The 9559-nt window shown below is 36.1% G+C and overlaps 1 long non-coding RNA gene across 1 annotated transcript; it reads right to left on the bottom strand.

The window, feature by feature from the left end:
- Positions 1 to 1335: 1335 nt before the first annotated feature.
- On the bottom strand, positions 1336 to 3657 carry LOC127120739 (uncharacterized). The gene is made up of 2 exons (XR_007803245.1): positions 3212 to 3657; positions 1336 to 1867 (listed from the first exon to the last, which is right to left on the bottom strand). It is a non-coding gene; the product is annotated as an uncharacterized LOC127120739 (long non-coding RNA).
- Between the last annotated feature and the right edge of the window lie 5902 nt (positions 3658 to 9559).

The following is a 9559-nucleotide window of genomic DNA, read 5'->3' as shown; positions in this document are numbered from 1 at the left end:
TAGTGCTAAGCATATCTTGCTTATCTATGAGCTTAGATCATTTCTTGATTATACCAGCAAGCACATAGTTCCACAGTTCCAACTGTTTTCTTTTGATTTCTAACATGTCTTTCATGGTGTCTCACTTCTATCTAAAAGGAAAACATTATACGGATAAACTTGATTCTTTTGGTCTATCCATATATTATTAATGATGGAAGATATTTCATATTTTATTAGATCTGATTATGCCCGAAATAGACTTAATCTCTCAGAATACAATTTTACTTAGTTTTGAGAGTTTTGGTGTTATGCCCCCTCTTTTTGGTAAGTATTATATATATATATATATATATATATATATATATATATATATATATATATATATATATATATATATATATATATATATATATATATATATATATATATATATATATATATTGAAAATTAAAGGCATATGAACAAATATATGAAAAATGAAATCATTTAATATACGATGATCACTCTTTTATCATCTTCCAATTGAGGTTCTTGTGTGAAGACAAGTCTCTTATGAAGTTGTTTTGATGAAGACAAATTTATATAAGAAGGAAAATATTCAACATTGGATTATGTGTTTCAAGACCTGCCTTTCATTCCATATCCTCAATAAACAAATCCCTAATACACTTAGCTCACACTAAATCCATTCTCAACAAGCATTTTTTTTTGGATATTCTTGTATTTAAGCCTCTTCTACCCTAAATGCTTGAAAAGCTGCTGCAATTCATACATTCAGGTCCAAGATGATTAAATAGGAGCAATTGTCATACCCTAAAATTTATCGTACTTTTTTTAATTTTGTTTAGCTTATTGCTCATTGCATCTACATATTCACATACCATAATCATTCATCATAAGACATTCATTTTACCATTGCATTTTTAAACTAATATAATTGATTCAAAGGTTTACGATTGGATTCTTATTGTTTGGCTTTTCAAGTCTCATGGACTAGGGTTTACTTCCATGGCATATATGAGGATCAAACTATGGGATTAGATCTACTTAGGTTGATTATTCCTTGAAACCCTAATCATTAGTTTATGATCTCTTGGCTATTTGGGTTGCATCATGGCATTGATAGTGAGAGACTTTTCTCAGGCTTTGATTTTTGGTCAAATATGAGTCAACCTCAAAGGGGGCCATTTCATTATGAAGTTACTTGGCAGCTATTATGAGCTTTAAATATATTTGATTTAAAACATGATAATTCATTTCAAGATTCATTCAAGTTCATGTTCTAAGTGCAAGTTTTTCAAAGTTGGGATTATGGGATGGAAACTATCTTTCTTCAAGTACAAGATACTACAATTCAAGGACCCATTTTCATTGCAAACTTTCAAAGTTTCATTACAAAAGGATTCATAACAAAATTACACCAAAAAAATCATAATTTTGACCTAGGTTGACTTTTGGTCATCTATTGACTTTTTGGTCAAATAGTTGACCAAAGTCAACCAACTACGCCATAACCCTAACATTTACTCTAGACCTAGTTTCTTCATTTTAATCCATCATCTTCATGTCCATGTTCCATCAATGCAATGCAATGCATATATTCCAAAACCACTAACATATTAACTTCAATTCTAATTTCAACTTTTCATAACAGTTGCCATTCAATTTAACATAACTTCATCTAACTCATTAACATAACTAGCATACCTCTCCATGAAAATGCTAAATATCACAAGCCTACATAGCTAGTATCCAATTCATCAACATGATACTCTAATTGTTCTAGACAAACTATTTTTTCCACTGCAAACCAACTGCCTTTAGTTACTTTTAACCAAGTCACATAGCTACCATTCAAACTTCATTAGCTTCTTAACAATCCTGGCTAACCAATCCAAACAGTTACGTATTTTAGAGCAAAGTTCAACCAATTCAAATTCAGATTAGGAAAAATATCACTAATTCAGTTTTATAGTTCAAACTCTAGTTCATTTCAACATAATTTTCACCAAATCAACTTACTCCAATTCCATGCTATAACTAATTTCAAGATTTTACAATTTAATAACGGTGTTTCAATTTATTCAAACAACTAATTTTTGATGCTCACTGTTCCATTCATTACCAATCTACATTAAGGTTAATTTCAAGTCTTAACACATTCCAGTTCAATTCCAACATAAGTCACTAACAACAAGCATGTATTCAATTCCATATGTACATCACATCAAGCATTCAGAGTAATATGCATAAAAAACAAACTTTAGTTCATTTGCAATTACTAACAATAATTAACTATAACTACACTAACCCGCTAACTTGTGTCCATCTTTAACAATTCACCAGTAGTTCCCAATTTATTAGCATAACAGTCGGTTTCTATTTCACATAATTCCCTAACTAACTCATTAATAACAACCGAACTCAATTCACAACATTCATTAACAAAAAAGCATAACTGAAATTCAATCCCACATTTACAATGCAGAAATAGATGTAATTCATGCAATCATTTCACAGTTCACTAATCAAACTAATTTTTATTCATAATGATTTTAAAACATACTACTTTAACACTAACCACAACCTTGCATTCAAAAACCTAACTAACTATTCAATTTGCAACTAACACTTTCTAACCAACTGATTCACATCTAACATAATTAACTAGCATTATTTCACACTCTAACTGAAATCCAATTTGTTACTAACTAACCATAACAACAACTTAACATAAGCTAACTAAATTGATCACTTCTAACCAAATTACACTATGGATTTTAACATAGTTAGCACTGCCCCAACGGTTGCCTGAACTACCTGAATCGGTTGCAACCTCTCACCCTATAAATCATCACCAATCAATCATTGTTCAGGAGGACTCTTCAATCATTCATCACCTCACAAACCTATAAGCTCACAAAATTTTCTAATTCACCAATCATTTTGGCACATTCATATTCAATTCTCAACCTCATTGCATAAACAAATTCACAAACTCTTCACAACTCTCTTTGAATATGACTGAGGAACAATTTGCACAACACTCTGCAATCTTCTCACTCTCTCCAATCATTGGAATTCAATCACAAACAATCATCACCAATTTCTCTCTAAAAATCTCTTACATACAACAATTAAACAACAATAGAAGAATCACAAACCTACAAGCTACAGAAGAAGAAAAGGTGGGATTGCAAAAGAGAAGGCTAAGGAATTCAAAGCATACCTCTGGTTTTCTCTTATTCTTCATCTTCATTAGCTTCCCTTTAAACAAATTCTGAGGCAAACCATGGTCTTGCAAGTAGGTCCAAAATTCCTATTCTTCTTGCTCAAATTCTGTTACTGAATGTAGACTTATTGTATATGAACCAAACCCATAAGGCCAGAGTTCAGATTGAAGCTCCGTTTTGATTTAATTTCACTTTCTTTGGCTAGGGTTCTTCAATGGTTTGGTTCGGTTTGTATAAAGTGTTAGGTTCTGAGGGAAATTAAGGAGAGATCAAGAGAGAGGACTTTAGGAGCATCATTTTGGTGGTCGTAGGTGTTATTTTGCATCACTCTGCCACCTACCGTGCGGCGGAGGAACCAACACCGGCGAGGAAGTTTTTAGAAAGGAACATGATACTACAATGTGAAACAAGGAATGATCGAAAATTTTAGTTTCTACCCCTACAGTTAGCCCCATACCCCTACAAAATTTTAATAATTCTCATTTTACCCTTAATTGGTTTTAACCAATTTACCATTTCATTTTTACCATTCAGTTGAAAATTTCAGAAATTACACTTTCACACCCCTCGCACCGGAACTCCTGCAAAAAGACTTCCGGTATGTATTTTTCCAAACCGGAAGACTCTAGGAATGATTTCCGGAACACACAAAAAAGCAAACCGGAACACTTCATGAAAGAGTTCCGATTCAATTAAAAAAAATTTACAAAACCGGAACACTTCTTAAAAGAGTTCCGGTGAACAAATTTTGCATACCGGAACTCTTTGGAGAAGTGTTCCCGTATGTATTATGTGTGATCCGGAAGTCTTTCTTTAAGTCTTCCGGTACGTTTTTTTTTTTAATTTTTTTTTAATTTTTTTTTGCAGAAATGGAAAATCTTCCCAAAATATGTGTAGATACTACTGATGCGTTTATGACGACGGAAAGATTTGGTACACGAGAAGAGGTTATCAGATGGATTAAAGAGGTTGGAATCGACAATAAAGTAACTGTTATTATCAGTCGTTCAGATACTGAAACGGGGAAGAGAGGGAGAAGTAACAAAATAATATTTGGTTATGATAAAGGTGGGAAACACAAGATTAGTGATAGTGGTACCCAAAGTGCGTCCAAGAAATGTGGATGTCCATTTAAAATCAGGTCGACTCCGGCGAAAGATGGATCTGGTTGGAAGATTGATGTAAAATGTGGGTTACATAATCATGGTTTACCTGATAGATTAGAAGGTCATTCGTTATTGGTAGGTTGACCACAGATGAGAAGCAACATGTCGCTGATTTGGCAAAGAGACATGTAGCACCTAGAAACATTTTGCTTTCCTTGCAAGACAAGTTTCCTGATAATGTCACTCGGATTACGCAAGTATACAAGCATAAGAGTGTGATAGAAAAAGAGATAAGAGGTCCAAGGAGTGAGATACAACATCTGTTTAAGCTTATTGAGGATGCAGGATATTGTAGCACCTCAAATTTGCACCTATCATTGTACATACATTTTCATATTAGGTCATAGCATATCATGGTCCATTACATAGCATTGCATTGCCTCTTTTGCCTCAAGTGCAAGACAATCAAGGAATTAGGTCAAACTGGTCAGGAGATCAGTCAGTCAAGCAAGCAAGCACAATTCTCAAGGAGCCAAAGCCCTAGGGTTTGTCCAACAAGTTCACATGACTTGGAGGTCCATTTGAAGTGTTCAAGTCAAGGGTTGAAGGCTCAGAGGTCATCAGTTCATGCACAAACAGTCAAAAGCCCTAGACAGTCAACAGTCAGTCAAAGCAGTGGACGGTGACCATTCTTGTGGAATTTGGGCACCATGATCAATAATCAAGAGTTCATGCAACTTGGGACATCATTTGAAGTCAAGTTCTCAAGGAATTAGGGTTTGGAATTCATCAGTCAATGCACAATCAGTCAGAAACCCTAAAAGTCAACTGTTGGTCAACTGTCCATTTAATCAGTGATTTGATGATTGGAATTGGTTTGTGAGAGCTCATTCATGGCCAAATAGTACTCATATATCATGTCAAACACCATCATGGAAGAATTTGAAGCCAGATCAGAAATTTCCAAAAAGGGAAACTGGACCTGTAACTGAAACTTACCAAAAATGGAAAGTCTTGATCCTCAAAATTACATCTTGATACCAGCTTCAAATGAATTTTTTCCCAACATGAAAGTTGAAGATTTTGTTCTCCCATTTCCAAAAAGTCCAAGAACTCTTAATTCCCATGTGTGGTTGGCAAGTTATGATCGAATCGATTTCAGAAAATCTTGAACTTCAGAAGACCATATCTCTCAAACCGTTTGGCCAATTTTGGTGGGGTTTTTTCCTACAAGTCACATTTGATCCCCTCTTTCCAAAAATATAAATTTCATGAGCCAAAACTTCACCAATCAAAATGGCATTTTTTGACTTGTCTCATTTAAATTCAAGTTTGACCAAGGGTTGACTTTTTGATATAATCATTTTTTTACCATTTGGCCATTCAAACATGTTTAGAAATCATATTTTGGTCATGTTACAAGTCATTTTCGTGCAAGTACTTACACCCATCACATAGCCATGCCTAGTTGCTTGAAAATGGGAAGAAAAGTACAATTTGCAACCACCATATCCCACATATCCATGGACCATCCTTTGTACCACAACATAGCAGGTTTTTCATCATTTTTCTGTCATGTTACACACTAATAGCAGCCACATTCTAACAGAAAAAAAAATCTCTCTCTCTCATTTGGCTCATTCCTCATTTTGTAAAGTCTGTCAAAAACTCCAAAGAACTGAACATTACCTTGCCTAAAACAACATCCATACAACATTGTGGACCTGTTTCAACCATCATTTTGCAGCTGTAAAGCCATGTTCATGGACTATTTTGGAAGAGCTTCATTAATGGCAGAAACTATTTAGAGCCATTTCAAGCTATCTCAAGCCAAGCTTCCTTCACCATTCACCTTGTGGAAGTTTGTTGAGCATCTGTTTTGAGCAAATATAGCCAAACAACAACTGCATCACAACTTTGCTTCAGATTTGGTAAGAAATCAAACTTAACCATTTGCTAAATCATGCTATGCTTTGTATAGGTCTTGCCATGCTGATTCTATTAAGCTTTAAATCACTGAAAATGGTTGAGTAATTAGGAAGAAATGTTGATTTGAAATTTGATGTTCATTTATGTTTTTATGTGATTTGTCCATGATAGCATGATTCCATGAAAATGGTTGTTGGATTGTGAATGTGTGATGAAAGATGCACGTATTGATATATTTGTTTTTGAATTTGGAAAAAAAAAAAAAAACATTTCCTGCTGCAAAGTTGTTTTGATCCATGGCTTTCTAATTAATGCTGCATGAGGTTAGTTGAAGGTGCAATGTGATTGGTCCGCGCACTGTTGATTAAGGCAAAAATAAGCCAAATAAAGGCCTGGGGCGAGGGGGATTCGAACCCCAGACCTTTGCTTCAAATACCAAGTGTTTTACCACTGGGGCGCAATGCCAATTCATTTATTTAACGCCTTCTAAAATATATATTAAAAAAGAGCGCTGCCATGTCGTCCTGCTATTGGCCATGTTGGCGCGTTGACCGGGGCGTTGACCCCCCATTGTTTCTTTATTTTTTCCATTAATCATTTTGTTTTGTAATGTTTGTTTCATTTGCCATGCCTAACTTACAAAAATCATAACTTGTTCATTTTTAATCCAAATTTAATGGGATTTTTTGTGTTGTGTTCATCATGATCTCTACTTTTTTATCATTATTTTTCCAGAATTTTTGGATGAGTAATTTTTAAATGGTGCTAGGGTTTGTGACATGTGACCAAATTTTGTACACTTTGCCAAATCAATTGTGAAATGATGAGAATGCATCCAATGGCTCCCAAATTTTTTGTGCTCAAACTAGACACACTCGTGGTGATTTTGGTGTAAAGTTTGTGAATTTATCATTTGTGGTTTGTGAGTTATGAATTTTTGAATTAGGGTGTGACAATTTGTGTCACACCATTGATGCCCAACTTCATGATTTTCATTACCATGCTTCTTGACCTCCAATTGATCTGATTTTTTGCATGAACCTACTCTTGTATGTCTAGTTTACATGTGAATTTTCCTGGAATTATTTGAGGCATTTTCCTAATTGTTTGAGATTTTCTCCCCTGCTTGGTCAAATATTGACTTTGTGTGACACATGTTCCCATTTCATTTGTGGAATTCTCATACTTTATTGGATGGACATGAAATTTTACATGAGATAACTAGACATCCTCATCTTTGCCATGGTTTTAGTCCCATTCATTTATCATATGCTATCACTGATTTATGAATTTTCTAAGTTGATGCATGTTTGGTTGACTTCTTTGAGCATGTTCAAAATGGCTTTGACTTTAAGATTTTCATTGACTGCCTTCCACTTGTCCAAATGAGATGAAATTTGACATGCTTACCATTCTGTGGGTTATGATTGATCATGATTTATTTAGTGATTTTTGGAAATGTTTGAGATTGGTTTTGATGCAAGTCTTGCTGTTGACTTCTATGAGCTTCTGTTTACCATGTTTTTGACCTAACTTGTTCATGAAATGATGATGATGATTGATATGGATGTGAAACCAATTGGGTTTGTTTCTTAAATGTTTGAACATGATTTTGGATGCTTGCCCTTTGCTGTTTTGACTTTTTCATCCTCTTTTGACCTTAGGCTTGCCCTAGTGGTCCTGGTACTCACTTTTGAGCTTATGTTTTCAGGTTAAGCTACAAATGCTTCAAAGAGATCATTACAATTTGATTGAGCTTGCTTGAATATCATTGTCTAACTTGTTTGTTTTGTAGGTGGCTTGGCTCACATGCCTTAAGCCTTGTGCCTTGCACATTCACTTGCTTGTGTTGACTGGTTGATGTCTGTTTCATTTTGATTTAACCCTGACTTGTATACTAACTGTGCTTGACTGATTTCAGGTACTTTAGTTGCTTTTAGTTCCTTGTGAACTTTTGCTTTGCTTTGCTTGTATAAGCAATTTGAATTGAGGTATGTCTCTTTTACTTCATGTAGTCTGGAAGACCTGGCCTGTTACTTGGCCAGGCAACTGTCTGAAGTCCTCCTTAAGAGGCAATGTTTGTGGATGTTTAATTTTGTCCTTGCATAGAGTCAAAGTCCTCCTAAGTGAAGAGGCAATTGGTGGAAGGTAGGGATATGCAATCTATCCCCCACTATTCAGTGTGTCATCTGCTTTTGCTCACATCACTGTATTGATGCATTGCAGATACAAACCCAAGATCTTGTACAATTGTACAGTTGAGTCAGTTATAAATGTGTAGAAGGGTTCCCACTTTCTGAACCCACACATTCTTGTCTTGAGCTCTCCCAGGCCAGGGATAAGAGCTGTGAAGTCTTACCTTCACTCACCTTTCATCTGCTTCACCTTAGCCCCTCAATGGCAAGGTTAAGAGCAACACTCACCCCATTCCAAAGGTTTGTTTGTTGAGGTTGATATGACCCCTCGACTAAAACCTAACCCTTGTTTGAGCCACTTGTTTGTGTATAGCGTGTGCTATTTGTGCTTGTAGGATTGTTTGACTTGCTTCCTGTGCAAGTTAGGATTAGTTTAGACTTGCTTCCTGTGCAAGTTAGGTTTTGCTTGGCTTGCTTCCTGTGCAAGTTAAGTGCGTGTGGCTTGCTTCCTGTGTGAGCCATGCTTAGGATGGGTTGGCCCTTGTGCCATTTAGCTAGAAACCTTAACTTAGGGATGATTTGCATGATAACATCTAGGCTCGAGTCGTAGTCTCCCTAGTTGTGTCTCCCTCTGTTATCTGGTTAGGCTAGTCCTTTATCCCTCCGTAGGGGAACTACATCGCCCTGATCTTCATACCAGATGAAGTATGTAGGCAGGAGATTGAGCTGATCTCTCCGGGCGCCCTTTTTTCTCTTTTGTGTGTGTTTGACAGTTATAGGCTCGAGTCCCCGACTCCCTATCAGCCTGTTGTGCTGTTGTGTGCTTGGAAGCCGATGTAAGTCCATCGAGTGGCATTTGGGTTCTAGTGTGCGTGTGTTTGGTTCGGATGCTGATATAAGTCCAGTGATTGGCGTTCAGGCTCCACGTTTGCCTCTTTGTGTGTGTTTTGGTTCGGATGCTGATGTAAGTCCAGTGATTGGCATTCAGGCTCCACGTTTGCCTGCGTCTTGTTTGTCTGTGTGCGTGTCAGCCGAGCTACGAATGCTCTGATTCTTCTCTCGTCCGAGAAGATACGTATGCATAGGATGCGACATCCTAGCGAGCATGTGTCGTCTCCCCAGTCCGAACTACTTCGACTCTGATGTCTATGCCTGATAGACTAAGTAGGCCCAG

This window comes from Lathyrus oleraceus, chromosome 1 (genome assembly GCF_024323335.1).
Source record: "Lathyrus oleraceus cultivar Zhongwan6 chromosome 1, CAAS_Psat_ZW6_1.0, whole genome shotgun sequence".
Taxonomy (NCBI): domain Eukaryota; kingdom Viridiplantae; phylum Streptophyta; class Magnoliopsida; order Fabales; family Fabaceae; genus Lathyrus; species Lathyrus oleraceus.
The sequence above is the reverse complement of the archived record's forward strand: the minus strand, read 5'-3'. Positions and strand labels throughout refer to the sequence as shown.